At 33.6% G+C, this 19,111-nt stretch overlaps 1 protein-coding gene and 1 long non-coding RNA gene across 5 annotated transcripts in view; one reads left to right on the top strand and one right to left on the bottom strand.

Annotated features, from left to right (window-relative positions):
* The window catches only part of ZEB1 (zinc finger E-box binding homeobox 1), a 201,196-nt gene that overhangs the window by 148,428 nt on the left and 33,657 nt on the right, over window positions 1–19,111 (bottom strand). The window lies entirely within an intron of this gene.
* Window positions 3,003–18,548, top strand: LOC122472195. The gene is made up of 2 exons (XR_006294379.1): window positions 3,003–3,117; window positions 18,260–18,548. It is a non-coding gene; the product is annotated as an uncharacterized LOC122472195 (long non-coding RNA).

Here is a 19,111-nt window from a genome sequence, read left to right as displayed (position 1 = left end):
GGTAAATTATTTTATTTTGGTATCTTCTTACCTCTTTTGTATCTCAGAAAACTCAAGCTGCTGCCTTCTTATTTTAATAGTACATATTAGTTGGGTCTGCATTTTTAAACACTGTTCCATTATTGGAATGACCTCTTCTTTAACCAATTGATATTTCCTTCTCTGAATGAGACTGACTGGTCTCAGCTAAGTAACAGGATGTAGCGTGTTACAGCCTCACTGTGCTAACTGTGAAAGCATAGTATTTTAATATTTAGTAAATAGGTACTCAGGTATTCAAGTAAGTGACAGATGAAAGTTTAACATCCCCAGGGATATTTGGATTTATATGCTTCTCTTAAAACTTTAGATGAATTTCTACTGGGTAAAATGTGGCAAAAACACATTTCAGCTTGTAAGACTTCCGTATAGCCCTTATGCATGCCATGTTGAACACTTCCATCAGGGAACAGCAGTCATCACTTAATCTCCCTTTACAGAAAGAATTCTACAGTTTAAGATGTGACTGTGACTTGTGGCCTTATTTTCACAGCAATTAGGTTATTAAATTGGCTGGCTCTTGACTTCATTTTTAACAATTGCTTAATGATATATAAGACATTTTTCCACATGATACCACAGTTAAGCAAATTCTCCAAAAAAGTTTTTTCTGTTAATTTTATTTTTTAATAAATTTTAGTCTGCTTTCATATGATTGCTTTAATATTTTCTCCAAGTAACTTTTTTATTTTTTTTATTTTATGTTTATTTATTTTTGAGAGAGAGAGAGACAGAGACAGAGACAGAGCACAAGGGGGATGGGCAGAGAGAGAGGGAGACACAGAATCTGAAGCAGGCTCCAGGCTCTGAGCTGTCAGCACAGAGCCTGACGTGGGGCTCCAACTCACGAACAGTGAGATCATGACCTGAACTGAAGTTGGACACTTAACCGACTAAGCCACCCAGAGACCCCTCGTCCACATAACTTTTAAATTTAAATGATATTCTTGTCCAAAAAATGTTGCCATTCAATGTTATCCTTGTAACATTTTAACATTTAAAATGAAGTAGCTCACAATATAGGTGTTAAGTCTTCTATTAAGTTTAAAATGGCATCAACTTTAATTCTTTGATTTTTTAATTCTTTGATTTTTTTTAGAATAATGAAAAATTATTCTAATTATGACCACAGTAGCACCTAGTAGTTCAATAAATATACCAAACAACTTCTTATGGTTAGCGTGTGTGTGCATGCGTGTATATATACATATGGCATTTTTTAACCAACATTCACCTGACTCAATACCAGTCAGGACACAGACCTATACAACACTAACACAGAACTAAATAATTTCATGGTGCTCCAATTAGCCACTCCCAACCAGTCCTTTCCTTTTTAGCAGGAGGGAATGATGTTTAAGTGAGTCTGTGAGACAATTTAGTAAAGCAAACAAGTTTGTATGTGTACACATAAATTATACTTTATTTCTTTTCCCTTAAAATGCTTTAGTATACTTTTTAATGAATTAGTAAAATTAACCTGAGAACTCATAATGCTATAGAACTAGACATGCCTTAATAATGTTGCAAATGTCAGAGCTGCGAATGACCACTACAGCTATTTAAAACTGTTTTTTTTTTTGTAAAAATGAGTCAAAGATATAAAAACATAATTTGGCATCCATTAAAAATTTTTATTAGAAAAAAATCACTTACAAGGAAATCAGTTTGAAATTAAGCAGACTAAAGAAATTTTACATTCCCCTTGTGAAGTTCTGGAACAGTATGTAATTTATGTGAGAATATTTGAGAAATTCTAAAAAGTATACATAAAAATCAATACTGTATTTTCATTTGAAGGAATCATGTAAGATATTATGCAGAACAGAATTTTTTACTCTGTTATATTGGGACATTAAAAAACTTATTGAATTCTTAGCTCTTCATTTCAATTTGGTGCAAAAATTTGGGATGGATATATACAGATGTGTACATACATATATAGGCATACGCACCCACATATATATACATGACATATATTTAGCAAAGAGACTGAGACGCTAAGTGTCCTCATAATTTTAATAGGTTCTTATATCTAAGATATATGTGGCAGAACAGGAAGTAGTTCTCAGATTTTCTGCTTCTTGTCTAAGTATTCTTTTCATAGCCCTAGTCTTCCTAGGACCTAAACAGAATGATGGCATAATTCTTTGGATACCATAACACTATGGTATCAATTCTCAACTAGCAAGTGGTAGATAGCTAGTAAGTTTTCAACAGACACTTCGTGACTGATCGTATTTAAACTAACTATGGTCATGGGAAACCACACTTGTAGCATTCAAAGAATTTTCTCTCACCTAGCATCTTAACAATGAAAAATATTCCCATATTACAAACAAAAACAACACGGTTATGAAATACATTAGATTTAATTCAAATATTTAATATGAAAACAATTCATTAGAGTACCTGCTTGCACTTATTATAACTGAATCAATCGACAAATATACAAATTCTCCTTTTACCTATGTAGACTTAAGTCACAGAATCATAGATCAAAGAAAAGGTCATATTAAATTTCACCCTGAAGTCATTTTCCAACTAGAATTACTCAGCAAAAATTATTTAACTCTTACATTTTTCTAGGATATCAAACTAAAAGACATAGTGAAAGTCGACATAAAAATATTTTTTTATAAATTTAAAAATATTTTCACAAATTACATATAGGAGTAGTAATGAATTATATGACCATTTTATGAAAGAAAATTTGTTTTCTAATGTAAGTAAAGTAACAAGTAGTGCTACAAGGATTAAGGTTACAAACGTCACAAATATACTGTAGACCTATTATAGGAAGAAATTCTTTCTTTAGATATCTGCATGGAAAAAATACTTAATATCAACATAGTCATTTCCTCCTCAAACTTACTCTAATCTGGTTTAGACTCATCTCCCATGGGATAAATAAGATCTTTGTTACTTCTTTTCTTAGACAAGAAAGATCAGTTCCATGATGCCTGGGATGGACTGAGTCTTGGATTAAAGGCTGAGACAACCTTGGTCCTGGAGATGCAATTTATGGAGGCCTTTGAGTGATTGCTGTATTGCTGCTAAAGAGGGCCCCAAACTTGGGTGAGACTATCACTGGCATTTCGTTTAGCAGTAATAAAGGTAATAGTTCTTTGTAGTGTAACACGTATATATTTAAGCCAACATTCTGAAATTACTTCAGTTGGCCCAACACGGTGAATTAGGCAGGACATTTTGATATGAGGAAATTATTTCATCATTGTTCTTATTGTTGTTAACTGTAACATGTGGAGCCTTTAAGTACTTTCTATGTGCCAGACATTGCTCTAGACACATCAAACGATTAATTTTTCTATAAGGTATGTACTCTTATTGTCCCCATTTTACAGATGAGGAAACTGAAGATCAGAGGAGTTATACAAGTTTCCTAAAATTGCAAAGCTTGTAAATGCCAGGGTTAATATTTAAATCCAACCAGTCTGACTCTAGAGTGTAGCATCTTAACCATTACAACTTTGACATTTTTTCATGTAAAACTGCTTTAATAATTTGATTAAATGATCTATAGTATATGACATACATGAGGCATTATGAGTTTATTCTGCTTATATTCACATTTCTTGGTACTCAAAAACTTGAAGGTCTTTCCATAGTTTATTTTAAGTAAGCTACATAAAAATCAAGACTATTTCAGTCTCTACCAATTTCTAAGACTGATTCCCAAAGAATTTTTATTCAATTTTTAAGTCAAAATGAATCACTTTATTTCATGAAGTAAGCTGATTAAATGATCAGCATACTAGAAATCAATTCTCAAGGTATCTTTAAGAAAGAACTGCTTTGCTTTTATAAAGTCACAAGCCACTAAACTTTGTCATTATTTAATATCTATCTTCCCTGACAGTATAAACTATAGGGTCCCATCTGTCTTATTCATGACTATATCTCCAAAGCCTAATGCCACGCCTGACATAAAGCATTTGCCAGTAAGAATTTATAGAATGAATGAATTGGATTGGCTCTTTTATCTCTTGTTTATTTAGTAAAGCTCTCGCCATAAATAGTAGCTTAATATTGCTATTGACATCTATTTCACATATTTTATATACTTATATGACTATATTAATTTTTAAGATGTGCCACAAATTTCCTCCAAATAATACTTATAATTGTTATCAGCAAGAATTCCTTCTTTACAAACTTCTGTCATAGACTCTTAAAAGAATGAATTCTAGAAGGCACTCCATTTTATTTTCCACATGTAAAAGGTTCTTCCTTATATAATGAATTGAAAAATGTTCTTTTCCTTCTCACAACTATGAACAGTAACTTTTATTAAAATTTTCCTTTCTCAAACTTCCAATTCAATACCATTGTTAATCACCATTTCTTCTGACAGTAGTAGCTCCAAAATTCTAAACAGAAGCCATCATATTACGACATACGCGCTCAAGCAGATACTGCATTGTTTGTTAATAGAATTAAAAACTGATTAACTACAGGTAGACCTTTGTTTGCTCAGAAACAAGGGGTATTTTTTTACTGATTTCAGTAAAATAAATGTAATGTATCATCTTCATTCTGTGATGTATACCTATCTATGTTTTTAAAATATCTTTGTATGGCTAAATGCTCATCCAGCTGACATCATAGACCAATCAAAGCTAACTGCATAGAAGCAAAAAGAGCTGTCAAAAAAATGTAATGTCATGAGCACTGTAAGGCATGTTACCCAGAAAGGTACAATTCCCTCAAGACACTCCTGGGAGGTATGGAAAGGACTTCTTTCTTCTAGCATTGTTAAGTGGAATTGGCTAAGTATTTGAGCTAGGAACTTCAAATCAGAATACTGAGGTTGGCAACCTTCTTTTGAATATATCCAGGAAAAAATAAATTTAGACATCACTGCAGAGATGAAATTCAACATAATAATTTTAAGTAAAAAGTTAACATTGGGGCGCCTGGGTGGCACAGTCGGTTAAGCGTCCGACTTCAGCCAGGTCACGATCTCGCGGTCCGTGAGTTCGATCCCCGCGTCGGGCTCTGGGCTGATGGCTCAGAGCCGGGAGCCTGTTTCCGATTCTGTGTCTCCCTCTCTCTCTGCCCCTCCCCCGTTCATGCTCTGTCTCTCTCTGTCCCAAAAATAAATAAACGTTGAAAAAAAAAAAAAGTTAACAATGGACTTAATTTTGATTCTGCTATTTGAGAAAGATGTTCATTGAATACTTTAAATAGCTTACACATTTTAGTAGTAAATGAGGCAAAGATCATTTCTATTGTAAAACTAAGCTTTTTGAATTTTCATTGCATACTAGATTGCATTCAATTTGTTTATACTATCAGATGAATAAAGAAAAGCTTGTCTTCAATGAGAGTTTTTAAAAATGTTGACAGATGGGGCGCCTGAGTGGTTCAGCTGGTTAAGTGCATGATTCTTGATTTCAGCTTAGGTCATGATCTGAAGGTTCTTTGTTAGATGGAGCCCGACGTGGGGCTCCCTGCTCAACAGCATGGAGCCTGCTTGGGATTCTCTCACCTCTCTCTCTGTCCCTCCCCTCCCCCTGCTCATGCATGCTCTCTCTCTTTCAAAATAAACATTTAAAAAACTAAAAATATTGACAGATCTAACATATAAAAAAACTAACTTCATAATTTTTCAAACATCACTTGTGTCTTTGTCTTAGACGAGATTATGTGTCCCATAGAAAAAGTGTAAACATTTATTAGGCATCCAAATACTCTTCCTTTTTATTTGCAAAAATTTAATGAATATATGTGTTAGAATAAATTTATAAAAGAAACATAAATTTTACATTCTTTTCTTTCAAAAAGGGATAAAATTGATTAAGGAAATCATATTGTCATTAAGAAATGTCTACATGTAACAACTCAATGATGTAAATGAGTGATAAATAAATCCCTGTACTAGGTTGATAACAGAATGGAACAGTTGCTAAGAGTGGAGAGTAGTTATTTTATGGTTGACATCCTTTAATTAACTTAAATTCAGCTGAAGAAATCAGGGTCCTCATTCACTTTATTCAATCCTGAAATAACACATCCCCTAAGAATTCTCTCCTCTAACTGAAATTCTCACATAAGAATGCTACGTTGACTAAATTCTTGATGTTATTTTCTTGTAAATTCTTTGGAAATCTAAGAAAATAGACTAGCAGCATAAAAAATGTATTTCTCCAAAAAGTCTTTCTGCACACTTGCTTAGAAGATACCCATTCAAATAGAACTAGAAACTTTAAAAGTTAAAACAAGTTATCAATTCACTTTAAAAAGTAAATGTATGGGTTCTGTGCTTTACACACCCACCATATTGCTTCTACTCTCATAGCGACTTTTGCCCTTTCATAGTACTGGTTCCAGTTGCAATTTCATATTTGTCTGCATAATTTTTCTACACTGTAATTACTATCTACATGGAAGTTCAAGAGCAGTTAGAAAGAATCTCTGTTTTTAACTGTGACATTTTATCCCTGGCACCTAGCTGAATGGATGGCACATAACAGACAATCTCTAAAAACTGGAATTACTAGGTAGATGGGTTGAAGGACAGATGTTGCCATCTTAGTTCACTGTCAACATCTGAATGCTTACATAATGACAGATGCTGTGCTAGGTGCTTGCCACATGTGCTATTCCTGTATGTTTATTATTAAGCTCTAGGAAATAGTTAAAAACATGGTCACATTCAGTTACCATCATTTTGACACCTCTAATTGAGCAAGACAAATTACTCAAACTATGTCAATCTCAAAAATTGTAAGTGTGACAACAAAAATCACAATATATTATTAATATCTGAGCTTCAACACCCAATTTCCAGTTATCTGTGTCCATGAGAATTCTGAAATAAGCTCTGACAAACAGAAATGTTTTTATGTTAACCTCTATAAGCTACTACTTTCACTCCTGTCCAAAGTTAACATGACTAATCACAAATCTGAGAGGACACAGATGTCCAAATCAAGGGATATCTAGGAAACAAATACAAAGAGAATAAAAAGATTACGTTTAAAGTCACTTGAAGCATACTAAAATATAGCCAAACTTAAATTATATTCTCAATGCAAATGTGTATAAGGCAGGGGAGAGATGTCAGAATTTTGTCACCAAAATTTGATAGTGTGCTGTATTATGAACAGATACTCCACTTCATTTAAACATCTATCCTGATAATTTAGTATTTTCCACAGAGATGTAGCAATGATACAGTTTTAAAAACCTAATGCTAAACTAAGCGGATTTCATTATATGATATACTTTCTTTCTCCCCACCCATCACTTTATAATGGACGTAAAAAACAAAACAGAGATCAATATACTATTTTATTGCAAAACTTATGACATTTACTTTAGTAAGAAGCATATATGAAACTAACAAATTCAGTTTTGTATAAATTTTTTTTAAATGTTAAACTTCATACAAGCAGTATTTATAATATGCTATTTTTTTAAAGAGAACAACTAGTTCTCTACAAAAAAACCCTGAATGTGTTAAACAATTATGAATTATATAACTTATTTTTTACACTTTTAATTAGTCTTCTTATCAACATTAAGCATATAAAATCTCTATAAAACCATTCTTTGCATGTATTTTGTTACAAATGTAAGTCACAGACATATAAATTCAAACATTTTGCATTATGTCCTAGATTTTTAAAGTTCTAAAATTTTAATTCAAATAATAAATGGTATGCTTTACACACACACACACACACACACACACACACACAGACACACAGACACATTATAATTTAAATGAAAACTCTTACCATTGATTTTCTTTTGATAGTTAATCACGCCATTAGTTTTTCTTGATAGGGCCTTCCTATTCAAGCAGACAGTAGCCAAATCACAAAATGACATTTGGATGCTCACGTCTTCTGATGGGAGTTTTCGGCCAATTGCCAGTTGAGAATTTAAACTGAAACTAAATTACCCAAACTTCGTTAAGTTGTTTCCACACCCACCAACTGATAATGAGCAATGACTCTAAACTGGAAAATAAAGTGAGTGACTTTGATTTATCCTTTTAAGCAATCATTATGTTTAAGAAGAAATGCTAGGACAAAAGAACAAAAAAAAACCTCTAAAATTCTAGTATCATCCGAGAACAGTTTTAAATGAACTTCTAATTTCTTCTAACAAAGTTCCCTCAATTATTTTATTACCCAAATTAACACACAATAAAGATGGCATTTATTCAATGATATATCTATAAACTGTACTGTTGCAAACTTGAACCCTGTCAAACACTGACTCCAAATATTAACTGTAATATTTGGAAACATTTTGATAGTATCATCTATATTCATAAAGTATTTACTAAATCATAAACTACTTGTAGTACCATAAGAAGTTAAAGGTTACACTGAAAAGACATGCTCTGCCTGCAAATATTGTTTATATTGAGAAGACAAAAATGTATGGATACTAACTTTTAATTATAGTTCAAAAACAACTCAGCCCTTTTTCTGCACCAAATTTAGGCTCTTTTCATCTTATTACAGCTAATCTTTGTAAAGGTTGTCAATTATATATGATTTTCAACCATGAAGCTTTATGGTTGTTGAGCTTCACAATCTGTTTTGATGCTTCTCAAATATTAGGCATATTAAACTGTTCCTATATGTGATTAAGGTATAGTACAGAGCTCCAATAATTTCTGCCTAGTTACAGAACCTGACCCATTTTCATAATTTTTTTATCCTTGACCATTTAAGTGTTTGGAAAATATACAACAGAATAAAGCTAAAAGGAAAACATGAAAGGAATGGAAAAACATGTCCTGAGGTATTGCATTTACCACTGATTAAAAGTTATTTCTGAAGGTCAAGTATAATAGTCTAAAATTAAGTACACATAATTAGATTGTTATGTAATACTCAGATTAGAATGCTAACCATAACATGTAACCCCAATTCTCACATATTCTATGTGCCTACTCTCTCTCATACACATACACGAGCACACGTGTACACACACGTACATCTATCCAACCTACACCCTGACAGGCTTTCTGCTATCAATATCCTGATACCAAAGTATTATGTAAGAGAGAATATAAGGTGAATAATCAATTTATGGTAAAATCAAGAGAAAGTAACTTTGGCACAAAGTCCAGAGCTTAACAAAATTGCCATGTCTTTGAGTTAATCACACTGACTCCCAATTTGATATCCTAGAAAAGGCTTATTCCGTTTTATTCAATAATTTTAATCCAAAATCCTCAATAGTAATAACATTTGCAAACTATTCAGTGACTAACAGAATTCTTTCCTGGGTACTATGAGATACAGAGAAAAGATGAAATTCCTTTCTCAGCAAGTTTATAATCCAAAACATAACATGGGGGTGGAGGAAGGAGAAAAACAGCTCAGAAAGACATATAAGTGGTGAGATTTTCAAGAAAAAAACAAATACACTGGGGCAGCTTAAATTGTTTGAATGAGTTTGTCATATGTGAGGCTGATCTGAGAAGACTTTATAGCAAGAACATTTTTAAAGCAGAAAATATACAACCATTTTATTCTTATTTAGCCTAATGAAACCCACAAAGCAAAAATTAATTACAGAATACAGCTACAGAAGTAGTCCTGTCCTTACTCTGGAATAAGACCAAAGATACATTCTTTAGTCAAATGAAATTACAGAACATTGGAGATATATATATATATATATATTTTTTTTTTTTTTTTAAATGGGTCTTCAGTAGAAGAGAAATAATTTTAAATTTGCTTATGTCACTCACTCTAGTAATGCTAATCATCATGGCAGTAACTTAATTTTTAATACAAGACACATAATCCTGAAGAGTACCATGAGATTAATAAAATCATGAATCAAAAAAAGCACAGAATGATTTGCTTGGTGTGAATAACATTATTGATAATGATCGTGACACAACAAAACCAGTTTCACATTCCAGCAATAATGAACAGCAAGGGACCTGCCAATGTGTTTGTATCTATCTATCTATCTATCTATCTATCTATCTATCTATCTATCATAGATAAAATACGTCCTACTAATCTGTAAGAGTTTTAGATTTTAACATTATCCCTAATTTTATAAATGCGGAAACAGTTCCAGTAATATGACATTATTTGTGCTAAGTGACACAGCTAGTCAATAGCAAAATCAAGACCCCTAAAGAACAAAAGGTTTTATTACTATATTCAAGGAAAGAAACTGTTGTATCTAGAAAAAGATGTAATTTTCTTAGAAAGATTTCAACTTTTTAACCTCCAAACTACATCTCAAACACTCATATAATCAGCCCCAGCAAATGCAAAGAACCAGTGCATAAAGTTAGGGAAATAAAGCTGTATGATTAAACTGAACTTTCTTTATACGCTTTATATCATACGTTCAGTCTTACACCAAACTCTTAGAGACTAAGAACGTGGGTTTGAGGAATATATAAAATTGTATCAAATCTTTTTATAAAAAAATACAATTTCCTAGAATTTGCCATGATATTACTTCTATTTTTCTTTCACTTCCTGGCACCCTCTTTTACCCGTTTTTCATAAATTGTCTAGCAATTTAAGCATGCTACATGGATAGCATTAGAAATAAGAAGTCTTATCTTGACTGTTTCAGGTGATATAACTAATGCCAACTATATATAAATGATCAGAAAGAGAGGTTCAGAATATTTGTAAATGGGAAATATGAAAAGAAATAGTCAAAATACTGCTTAGATTTATTTAGTTGTAAGGATAAAAGCTGGCCACTAACTCAACTGAGATTTCATTGTCTATTCAGTCATAACTCATAAGATGCTTCTAGTGGAACACAACATCTTTTTAGTTCAGTTGGTCTCAAAAGTTAGAGTACTCCTTAGGCAAAACCTAAATTCTTTCATCACTCACCACTCCTTAGGCAACACCTAAATTCTTTCATCACTCACCAAAACTCTTTTGAACAGGCAATGATGCTAAACAAATTAATTCCAACTTACCACTACCACAACAATCACATGTCTGTATTTATGAACAAATCTCAATAAAGCCCATTTATTTCCTTTGGAAGTAAGAATCCTTGCTTTCTTAGACTTAACTCACCTTTAAATTTCATACATCATTCTTAAACATAAAAAAATTTTAAATCACATCTTTGATTCTCATTCAAACCCTGCCTCCAGCCCACTCACCATTCCCTTCCCAGTATTTCTGGGAAGTTTTTAATAGGCAATTTTGTAGTATTTCATCACATTACATCTATGGAACTTCTCAATCAAGGTGTTCATATTATTGTGAGACAGCCCCTTAAAGGCAGAGGCTATGGCTTTTTGTTTCTTCCCTCTGATACCATCAAAACTCAATGGCACTAGATGTGTATTTAGAGTACTTACTAAGCAAATGATATCCTTACAAGCTGATCTGTAAATGGATTAATTAAAAGCTATGGACAATTATAAAATTTTGTAACAATAAATATGTGATTTACTAGAGCACCCATGTAGTATTGTTTCAGGTTACTGGAACTTGCTGCAATAGGGTAAATACAAAATGGTCTTGAGAACTCTGTGAGATTTTTAACTCGTCTACATGGTTTCTAGAATAACACCTACCTCTGCATTAAAGAAACAGCACTCACTAGTAGTGTATCAACTCTTGAGAGATATCAACAAAATATTTCAACATGATTCGTCCTATTGGCTGAAAAAAATATCTCCTACATTTTATTAAAAAAATATTTTTCTTGCCTCTGAATTTGTATTTCAGTCTTCAAAAATATTCCACCTTATTTTATTCATATGATCAACCAAATTAATCAACAAAATCTTGTCCTATATCATTTATTTCTGATTAAAGAGATATTACAAGCTACTGTATTTTAGGGATATTGACTCATTAATCATTATAGTATCATACTGAATGAAGTAGGCAAATGTCATTTCCAAAGTAAGTGGGACATTAATTTTAAAACATACAGGGAACTAGCATTTGTTAAGCTATCTCCTACACTAGATTTAAGATCCATTATTTTTAATCGTCACAACCCTCAGATATAAGTATAACACGCCTATTGCCTATTTTCCACCTGGGAACCTAAGATTCTGGTGCTATTAAATGATCCAGTTATAATCGTCTTCAGTGTCTGTCTAGCTTCAAAATCCAAGCCCATCTCTCTTACAGTAACTACCTGGAACACATGCCAAGTACCATGCTTTTTGGGAAAAAAAGGGGGGGGGGTGTTGGGCACAAAGGGGCAGGTTCATGAGACAAAGGCATCAAATGAAATAAAAAACATCATAAAATCCAAGTACTTCCCTCACTGAAGTGCTCTTCAAGCCCATTAAGAACCTTCTTTCTCTTACTTTATTCACAAATACCCTTCTCTGCATGCTAGTAGCCATATGAATTAATATCAAGCTTTGAAAAATAGAAACACCATTTAACAATACGCAAAAGAACAATAGCTATGGAGAACTGTTCGCTGTTAAGGACAAATGGCCCTATGACATACCTCAGTAGCCCCTGGAGACACTGTATTAACAAATATTCATCAACAATTCAGAATCATTAAAATATAAAGGCTTTCTAAGACACTTTACAATAAGAATGGCTGAGATGAAAGATTTTAGCAAGCAAAGAAGGGAAGCATCTGTTATCTGGAAATGTACTAATTGAATATCCAGTGATGATAAACTATTTTATCTAGAAACCTTCAAGAAGTATACATGCTATCATTTTGTATTTTCAAAACAGGATACAGTAGTGTGAAATCAAGCATTATAAATTTGGAGGAAAAAACGGTATTAAAAATTCCAAAAAGTATGAAGTTCTTAATTACCAGAAAACTACGGGCCCTGTATTAACACAAACTGCCATAAACTATGCTCCTTTCAAAATAGACTTTCACAGCCTCACTACTTCAAAAATGCAGGTGAAATATTTGTTGTTCCAATATACTTTTCCTCTCTCTTCCCTTCTCTCTGTACCATTACACTGAAGACTTCTCATTTTAACTTGAAGAAAAATGTTACCCCATGTAGCATGGCAAGTGGAACAAATTCACATTTAAAATTATCAGAGGGTCTTTAGGAGTTCTGATACTCTCAATACCAGACGGTGTACAGGCTGACTCTAAGAAATGTTATAGCTCCTGTAACAAAACCCAGTTTCTCTAGCATCTTAAGCAAGGTTTCACACAGTAATTATCACTGCAGTACATAATTTAGCACGTGTGACCCTTTGTACAGGAACAATTCTGAAACATAGCAGCCAAAAGCATAGTTATTTATGTGCTCTGTTACCCTGATTTAGGGGGAAAAAAGACAAAAGAGGATCAGTTCCACACAAAGAACACAGTACTCCGCAAAAACAAGTAAAGTTTAGTTGAAAGGGAAACGGAGGAACTAAGCTGGCAACTGAGAAGCATAAACCATTTTGGCCTAGATTTGTTTGTAATGACAGTGTGACCCAGATACTCAATATTTGGCTAATATCTAAAAATCTGAAAACTGAAAGAAATGGTTTAAGTTGATTAAATATTTTAGTCCAAATGATGGGTGCTTAAAAATATACAATTAGCATTTTCTATACAGAGATTTTTAAAACTGTAAGTATTTTTGCTTTGTAAGTAATCCCATGAGTTATATTTCACCTTTATAGCCATATAATAAGGATGAAACTATTACTGAGATCATGGTACAAAAATCTTCTGAAGAGCAGAAGGAGAATATACACTTTTCAAAGTAAAGCTTATTTAAGAAACTATTTATATAAACTGAAGTTTGTTCCATTCATGGCCCACACAGTTCATTCTAGAGTTGTCTATTAAGTGTCGAGAAAATTTTTGGAAAAAAATTCCTCAGTAGCTATCAAAGGGCTGCTAACGAGGGTGCTGGAACAGGAGACAGAGAACAGACCCACCAGACACCACCTCATACTTCCTGGGAGTGACAGGGAAAGCTGCTGGTGCTTCCTGTAAGCAAAGAGTTCAGACAGCACATGCTCCTTAATGCACCTGTAGCGACAGTACTGAGTGTTTATCCAGTGCTTCCTTCCTAATGATCCACGATTTGATTCAGTATCCAAGTCTCTCCCAGTAGACCCGTGGACCTCAGGGGAAGCGGACAGACCCTGAGCCTCCAGTCTAGCCCACAATTAGTCTAATCCATTATTATGGTAAGTCCCTTCTCCCTTGCCAATGATTAGTTTAGGTATTTTAGAATTAGACAAATTTAGGTCAATGAGAAGCAAGCAGGGGTGAAGGTAAAGGGTAACTGCTTAAGAGAAAGAAAAAAAGCTATAATGTCTTTGAAAGTGAAGTTATCTTCTTTGGATCTGAAAGAAACATATAATCCTGATTGCAATTTGTAGCCATTCTGTAACTACAACACTGGGATAAACCAATACTGTGCAGAAAAAGTAGAACAGAAAGCCAAACTGAATCCTTTAAGAAATCACTGAGCCACTGACCTAACAATGTATGTCTGCTGCAATAACTCACTTCTGGTGCTTTCTTATGAGTTAATTAATATCCTTTTAAGTCAAAAATCAGATGAATCTGGAAATGAATTAGCTTTTAGAAAACCGATAGGTGCCAAGTTCTCAATACTTTCAGAAAATTATAAAACCTATTTTTACCTATTCCTGGCTTTTAAAGAATAATGTTATATATTATTTTTCTGTATTTTCTTAATTGCCTACAATAATTGTATATTACATATGTTATTGGAAGGCAGTATTCAAAATATCAGAGTGTAGGGGCGCCTGGGTGGCGCAGTCGGTTAAGCGTCCGACTTCAGCCAGGTCACGATCTCGCCGTCCGTGAGTTCGAGCCCAGCGTCAGGCTCTGGGCTGATAGCTCGGAGCCTGTTTCCGATTCTGTGTCTCCCTCTCTCTCTGCCCCTCCCCCATTCATGCTCTGTCTCTCGCTGTCCCAAAAATAAATAAAAAACGTTGAAAAAAAATTTAAAAAAATATCAGAGTGTAAAAAACAATTGAGACTCTTCTTGATCATTAATACAAAAGTCAAATTATGCTTTTAATACAGTACTGCAATGAGTCCCTGATCTACTCAGATTGCTATAGTGTGATTTCTCTGATATCACAGGTCTCCTGTTTTTGCTGTACTTTACTCCTAACTGTTTAAGAGAGAACCGTTAGACTTCATCTACATTTGATTGGTTCCCTGTACCCTATACACTCCCATCCCACTCTGAGTTCCCAGTCATGCATATTCAGAGCATTGAATTTGCTAGAAATATGCTCTGAAACTTACAAAATTATTTTGGGGACAGTGAATTTTTCTTTGAACTTAGTTTAAACTAAAAATACCATCTAGATAATTAGTTTTGTACTTCTTATAAATAATATCTCATTTCCTCTTTTCTTCTTTTTCTTTCCTTCCTAATTTTGACGTTTCCTTTGCCTAGAAATAATTTTGATCTTTTACCTACATATAGAAGACCTCTATAAAGCAGAAGGTATAAAACAGAGATGTTTGGGCCAAATATATTTCACAGGCATATTTTGCACAGTAGTCACAGAGTATTTTTAAAACAGCTGAATTAGTTACCAACTAATTCACATAAAGATGTGTATTTTAGGATCCTTTTGAAAAACTAAAAAACTTGGCAACAATCAGCATTAATTCTTACATGGCCACAATCAAGTGAAAATAGAATACTGGCTGTCCCTCTCCCCACTAAGATAAGCATAAACTTTCTACAAGTCCAGTCTCCATATATGCCCCTAAATGGCCTAATTCTTCACAGTCAGAAGTCCTTATTATTTGACTTGCTGCTCCTAATACAGCAGATAATAACACCCCTAAGTACACAAAAGATACTGTTGGCCAAGAAAATAAAGCAGTTCATAAGGTATTCAGGGAAGCAGGCTTCCAAAATTTTCTCCTCTTGAGTCTTCTAATTTAACTAGGAGCCCGTTTCTGGAACCAATGATCCAGCAATAACTTATAAAGAAAAAAGTGTTTCTTAATAGAATGTTCCTTGAAACAAAATGGTTTAAATTTCTAAGTTTCAACCAATCAATCAAGAATAGGAGAATCCTAAATATTCAGTCAACTTTCAAGTCTGATACTGACTAAAGAGTGGTATGAACAAGGTAACATGCACTATGTGTGTACATAAAATTATTTATATGCTTTACCATATAAATTAAGATGACAAATTCTCTTTTGAAACTAAATTCTCCCTATGATATTTAATGGAATCAAGTAATAGGAATTAGCTCAATTCACAAATTACTTAAGGAATAATGCTTTCTAAATTATATAATATAGTCACTTCCTAACATTCAAGCACAAGTTATTGAAGGGATTTTGGAGAGTATTTTGCACACATCCTATGCATGGAATAACAATAATACTGGGTTTGTATTTCTGTCAATCCCTAGGCTTTGTCTACCTCAAAAATTTCAAGTCTATCACCTTCTCTCCAACTCAACTGCTGTATCCATCATCTCCAACCTCATGTACACAAACAGCTTGTAACAACAGGCTTCTATATTCACTGCAGTCAGATTCATGTTTTTCAAATGAAAATTTAATCACGTTACACCTCTACTTAAAACCTTTCCAAGGCTTCCCAATATCCTTTAGGATACAGACTAAGATCATATCATCTGTTTCCTACATTCCTCTCCATCTTTATTTCTCCTTCTTCTCAATGCTCAGATAATACTGGAATCCTTTCCATTCTTTTGCTTTTGCAGACACTATTTCTGCTACCTGCAATGCTCTCTGACTCATGCTGGTTCTTCCCAACTAAGCCTAAAAGTTACTTCTCTTGTCCTTGCCTGATTTGCCCATTAATACTACCTCACCATGCCAGGCAGTTAGGTTTGCCTATTACATACTCTAGTATCACCCTGTAAATTCTCTCTTACTGTTCATCTTAGTTGTAATTATTTAATTTCAGTTTTTTCCAAAGTTTTTGGTTTCATGAGAACACAGACCTTAATTATTTTATTTAATGTCTTGCAACATAATTTAATGTAATTCCAGGCATACAATACTAGCATTTAATAAATATTGGTTGAATAATGGATCTCTTAAAATTGAAGTTAATCCATAACTAAAATTATTGTTGAGAAGGCAGCACAGTACAGTAGATAATACACTTATCTGGAGGTCTTGAAGACCTGGTTATTAGTCCCGTATCTACTACTTACTGTGTGACTTTAGGTCTCAAACACTTGGATTCTATACCCTAATAACACTATCGAACACCTGATCTGTCTTCCTTATGCAGTTGTCGGGAGGGGGAGAAAATGAAATAGTCTAGTACACTTTTTCACCTTAATATTTTTCAAATCAAGAGGAGTCTTAGAGTAAATATCAGAAAAACCTGCCAGTCATTACACGTTATAATACCTTGTCACTGCCTACCCAAGTGCGAACTTAGACATGACCAAGAATATACCTTTTGTCACCTCTGTTATCTGCAGATAGAACCATATACAGTGGAGTTTTAACCTAACATCAAGATCTTCTGGATGACTTTCAAGAGAAATTACTTAACTTCTAATAATATGTAATATAATTAGTAAAAAAAAAAGCTACAAGTTTAATTAAATAGGAAATGGAAACCAAGCCATAAATTTAAGTATGCTATCAATTCTAAAGGTGTTAGAGGTCAAGAGTAGCATGTGGCTGCAATGCTTGTGGCTAAAAGTAATTCAGAATAATCCTCAGATAGAATGTTCCTTCCTCCCACAAGAAAAGTGTCTCATTTTTTCCAAAAAGAGAGGAAAATGTTATTAAATCAAAGGATGTCTCTTACAATTGCTGATTTATTTGAATAAAATATAGTAATATGCATGAATACGTTCTACAAATTATGTGCCATACAAATAGGTGCCCATTGTGTGCTGTGTACAAAAAAATAATGCTTTACATAAAACTTAATAAAAGCTTCTCCCAAAAATTACCTATAAAATCTATGCATAAAAATAAGATGAAACAAGATTCTAATGTCATTAATTTTTTAGAGGAAATGAAATATTCCCCTTTTAGTAGACAGACTTGCCAAAACAGACTCCACTTCTTTCACTCTGTTCTCACTTTTAGCATGTCCCACATAGTCCGGAACACTGTCATATGTCTAATTATTTAAAATATTCCCCTGGGAACCCTGTTCTAATATGTAATCATTACTACTGTCCAAAAATTCTTCCTTATGTCTTTCTCCATTCTTTCAATTGTCTGTTATATTTAATGTGATATTTTATTTGTGTCTTTGCAGATATTGTTTAAAGCCAAATCAATATCCTCTTCAATGTGATCTTCAAGCGTGAAATAGGACACGGGCTTTCACTTATTTTATACAAGTAGTACCGGTTTTCTAGGACTTGCTTACCTGGTGACCAAAACCATGTACTGACAATATGACAGGTTGGTGGTACTGGTGACTACTGACACTAAAACAAACAATACGTGACTCAAACAGAATCAAATTTTTGCCTATCAGTACCATGCTCCTTAAGCAAAGGAAGTATAGTAACTCTACGCCCTCCTTATAAAGGACCACTGGAGGGGCGCCTGGGTGGCGCAGTCGGTTAAGCGTCCGACTTCAGCCAGGTCACAATCTCGCCGTCCATGAGTTCGAGCCCCGCGTCAGGCTCTGGGCTGATGGCTCGGAGCCTGGAGCCTGTTTCCGATTCTGTGTCTCCTTCTCTCTCTGCCCCTCCCCCGTTCATGCTCTGTCTCTCTCTGTCCCAAATAAATAAATAAACATTGAAAAATAAAATTAAAAAAAAAATAAATAAAGGACCACTGGAAAATTATATATCTCTTCAGACTTCTTTCTCTGATTCAGTTTGTTAATCCCTATGGCAAAGGACTTATATATTAGATTGTAAATAAATTCTGGAAGATGACCCAGAAAGACCACTTAGGAAAAGTCACAAGACTTCCCTGCATAATATAAGGTAGAATAGAATGTAGAGCTATGGCAAATAAGAACAGCAAACTTCTTTAAACATTTCTACCAATCAGCAGTTCATTACATTGTAAACAGCCCATACAGAACAGTTTATAAAGAATTTTGCATGAAACAGATGCTTAGATTAGAAGACCTATAAATTATGTGGCTGTT

Source organism: Prionailurus bengalensis, chromosome B4 (genome assembly GCF_016509475.1).
Source record: "Prionailurus bengalensis isolate Pbe53 chromosome B4, Fcat_Pben_1.1_paternal_pri, whole genome shotgun sequence".
NCBI classification, from domain to species: Eukaryota; Metazoa; Chordata; class Mammalia; order Carnivora; family Felidae; genus Prionailurus; species Prionailurus bengalensis.
The sequence above is the reverse complement of the archived record's forward strand: the minus strand, read 5'-3'. Positions and strand labels throughout refer to the sequence as shown.